The sequence below is a fragment of the Galeopterus variegatus genome, unplaced genomic scaffold, assembly GCF_000696425.1.
Source record: "Galeopterus variegatus unplaced genomic scaffold, G_variegatus-3.0.2 Scaffold14150, whole genome shotgun sequence".
Classification (NCBI taxonomy): Eukaryota; Metazoa; Chordata; class Mammalia; order Dermoptera; family Cynocephalidae; genus Galeopterus; species Galeopterus variegatus.
The window spans coordinates 2,074-6,141 of record NW_007740261.1 but is presented as its reverse complement, the minus strand read 5'-3'; the positions used below and the strand labels follow the sequence as shown (position 1 = coordinate 6,141).

The following is a 4,068-nucleotide window of genomic DNA, read 5'->3' as shown; positions in this document are numbered from 1 at the left end:
AAGAGTATATGAACATCTGTATGGAGATTAGATAGATTATAGATAGATAGGCAGATAGATACATAGATAGATGGCAAACTGATGGCTCTGGAGACCTCTTGGAAGGAAGTGAGGAGATTAGGTTGGGTGGGAGGAATGTCAAGGATAACCCAAGTCTTCTCTGCAATGTCTCATTCAGTACATGAAGAACTAGTTCTCATCACTGTTTTGGTAATTCAAAACTCATTTGTCTTATGGTACTTATACAAAAGGAATACTAAATACCCCTTAAAAAATAAAGAAAATTCTGTCATTTGCAGCAACAGGGATGAACCTGGAGATCATTATGCTAAGTGAATTAGGCCAGATACACCGAGACAAATACTGCATGATCTTACTCATCTGTGGCATATAAAATAGTCAAACTCATAGAAACAGAGGGTAGAATGGTGGTTACAGCAGGATATATAAGGGCAGGAAATGAGAAGATGCTGGTCAACGGGTTTAAGTTTCAGTTAGAGAAGAGAGGTAAGTTTTTTAGGTTTATTGCACAACAAAGAGACCACAGGAAATAATAATTTTTCAAAATTGCTAAGACAGTAAATTTCAAATGTTCTCCCTACAATAATTATAACTATATGAAGAGATATGTGCCTTTGCTTGATTTAATCATTCCATATTATAGACATATATCATCACATTGCATGCCAGAAACATATATAATTAAAATTTGTTAACTAAAAATTAAAATCAAATTCAAAACAAACCCATTTTTCAAAACTCATGCTATGACAAACAAAAAAGAAAATATCCTAAAATTGTATTGTTGGTGTGCAGACCGCTGTCTATTATATGTACTCTCATTTGTGCAGAAAAAGAGCATGTGTTTATATAAATGTGGGCATGAGGACAGCCATTTCCTGGAAGGACACACAGCAAACCACTGACCTTAGTCACTGCTAGGGAAGAGCTTAAGAAAACTCATATTTGTCATAAATTTTTTCCACACTTCCTTTTACAAATGCATAATTTTGCATGAAGTCTTGATTTTTCAAAGCATAAAAATACATCTGCACTTCACAGGACTATTGTGCTGAGCAAAGGCTTGGAGGGGAGGACACGACCCCCCAAATGCCTGTATCATTCAAAGCCTCCTCTCTGTCCCCGAGCCTCTGCCTGGCACAGTCCTCAGAATCTCCTCCCTGTACTGTCCGTCTACAGCTTGTGCTCTCCAGTATGCCCTCCACACTAGTTCTAGTAAGAATCTTCTACTACCCAGAACTGACCTGTCCCTCCCCTGCTCAAACACTGCCCTTGGCTCCCCATTGCCCTTACGTTAAAATTGAAGCCATTACTATTGCTTTGCAAGACTTCCTCAGCCAGCCTCTGCTGCCACTTCCAGCTTCATCATCTCATCATGACTCTGTCTCTCCCTCTTCACCTCCTTTCTTCTCTCTCCTTCCTCATTCTTCTCCCTTCTTTCTCTCTCTATGACCCTCTCCCCACTTTCACACAAACCTCCCCCTCTCCATTCCCTGTCCATCTTTTCTGTTCTCTCTTCTCTGCACCTTTGCCGAAACTCTCTTCCTGATCTACAGCACTGTTGTTCAACTGCCCCCAAATATCTGTTGGCCATCATTAAGGGGTTCAGCTGAGACACTTTTTTGAATTGTAACATAACTTATTATACCTGTTTTTAGGGAACAGTGTTGACTATCAGTATTTTTGTACAATATGTGATGATCAAGTCAATAGTATTGGGATGTTCATTACAACAAATTGTAATTATTCTTATGTCCCTTACCTAATTTCTCCCTAACCCCTCTCCCACTCTGCCTTTGTCACTTCTTATAACCGTGGGTGTGTACTGAGATACATTTTTACCCCAGCCTTGCTTCCCTAGGAGCATCCTGACCTGGAACTGTTCCCCCACCCGGCTGGGAGCTCCTGGAAGGCAGAGGCCTGGGCTGAGTCCTTTTCATGTCTTCAGAGCACAGAAAGGGTCTGGGGCCAAACTGGAGATGAAAAGCCTGTGTGGGAGAGTTTGCTGAATGAAGACAAGATGGATGGATGATGCCGGTATTGTGGACAAGACATGGATTAGTTTTTCTCCCAGGTGTCCCCGGTGAATCCCTGGACTGGTTAGTAGTGTAGGAATTGGGGCACAGAAGAGCAAACATTCAGAGAGTGAAGGTGTTTGAAATAAATGCTATTTTAGGGAGAAAGGGAAGGGACTGGAAGGAATTTTATTTACTGAATATGTGCTGCATAGCATCATCTGTCCTCAAGCATTGTCACTAATTCTCTCAGCAGACAAACCTTGTGTCCCAAATACTTGCAACCTTTCGCCTCCTAACCAGTCCCTGACTCTGGGCTCTGCTTCTTTTCCCACTAAGTCACAATGGCAGAATTAACAAAAGCTTCTTCCCTCTTCCCCACCTAAGGAGAAGGTCCAATGAAAGGGGCTCAGGAACAGGCCATGAGGACCTAACTCACCATTCAATCTCTTTAGGCTCGCGGTCCCTCAGGAGCTCTCGCACCTCCTGCCGGCGGCGCTCCTGGTATTCCGGGTGCTTTGTGAGGATGTACAGGACCCAGGAGAGTCCACTGGCTGTGGTGTCATGACCTGAGGGGTAGCCAGGCAGGCTTGGGTCTCTGGGCTGCTTCAGCACCGGAGGAGTGGACAGCGCCCTCACATTGAGACCCTCAGGGAGGATGGGGGAGGGGATGATGAGCAGAATGGAGTGATTCGGGGTCCACCAGCCACATCCCTGGGATGCAGAGACCCCTGTTCCCACTGTAGTCCCACACTGTGACCCTCACCGTCAAACATGAAAATGTCAGCCTCTGCTCTTATGTCTTCATCTGACAGCTCCTTCCCATCTTTACCCTGGAGAGACGACAATGTCCCCAATTCAAACTAGCTCTGTGGGTTGCTGAGTCTAATATGAGACAATCCATGGGTATCCATCTTCCTTTCTGAAACCCAAGCTCACTCTTTATAATTAGACCTCTCCTGGTCACCATCACCAGAGCCCCTCCCCACCGTCTTCCTCCCTGGGTCCCTTGCCTCCTGTTTTGTCCCTGGTGGGAGAAATCAATGATCCATGAGTATTTTCATGATTCTGCATGATGAGAACTTTTATGAGAAATTACTGGCAACCTGGGTTACAGGATGGTGAAATGGCAATTTGTCTCAGAAGTTAGAGATTAAGTATTGCTCCAGAGATATTTGTGCATATTCTAAGTGGTAGATCCAGAATCTTATCTCCCCTGGAAATATTTGGGTTGTAAAGCTGTAGACATTGCCATCTCATTGGAGAGGATTTCAGAATAAATGAATGAATGAATGAATAATAAATAAATAAATAAAGTTTTTCTCTCTCTCTGTCTCCTCTATCTCTCTGTGTGTGTGTGTGTGTGTGTGTGTGTGTGTGTGTGTGTGTGTCTTTCTCTCCCTGAAAGGAAGAAAGGGTTTATGTGCCATCTGTTCTATATCATTTCCAAAACTCATCATGTGGGTGGCCCTCTTATGATGCAAACTCTGCCACACATACAGGAAATACATTGTGCTGTCCTCAAAGAATTTGTAAATAGGAGCCAGAGCTACCATCCTACTCTGGCTGCTGTTCTTGCTGCAAGTAATAAACGAGCTGCTCTTATGCAGGGGTTTGGTGAATCTGTCAGCACAGACATAGACCTAGAGAAATACATAGATACAGATATATAGATATAAATAATGTAGCACACTTACTTGTTAAGGTATAAATAGAGGGAAATCTCAGGCTCTTACCATTTTAAACTTAGCAGTCTCCTGCTGGCTACACTCCACAGAGTCACCTCTATAACCTATCTCTGACCTGTTCTCCCCTTTCTCCAATAGTTTCCAGGGCTCCCCAGTTCCCCCTGGATCCAGTCTGAGTTCTTTATATCTGACCTTTGACATAAAGATCCATTCTACCCCTTGGATGCAGGTCCCAGAGCAGCCCACCTTGCTCAGCAGGAGCACATCGATGAAGTCCAAAGTCTTGGTCTTGGCCTTGGCCTTGAGGAAATCATCAACACCCTGATCGGGGAGGGTGCGGCGCC

At 43.9% G+C, this 4,068-nt stretch overlaps 1 pseudogene; it reads right to left on the bottom strand.

The window, feature by feature from the left end:
• The window catches only part of LOC103581870, an 11,997-nt pseudogene extending 7,931 nt beyond the window's left edge, over nt 1-4,066 (bottom strand).
• Nucleotides 4,067-4,068: the final 2 nt, after the last annotated feature.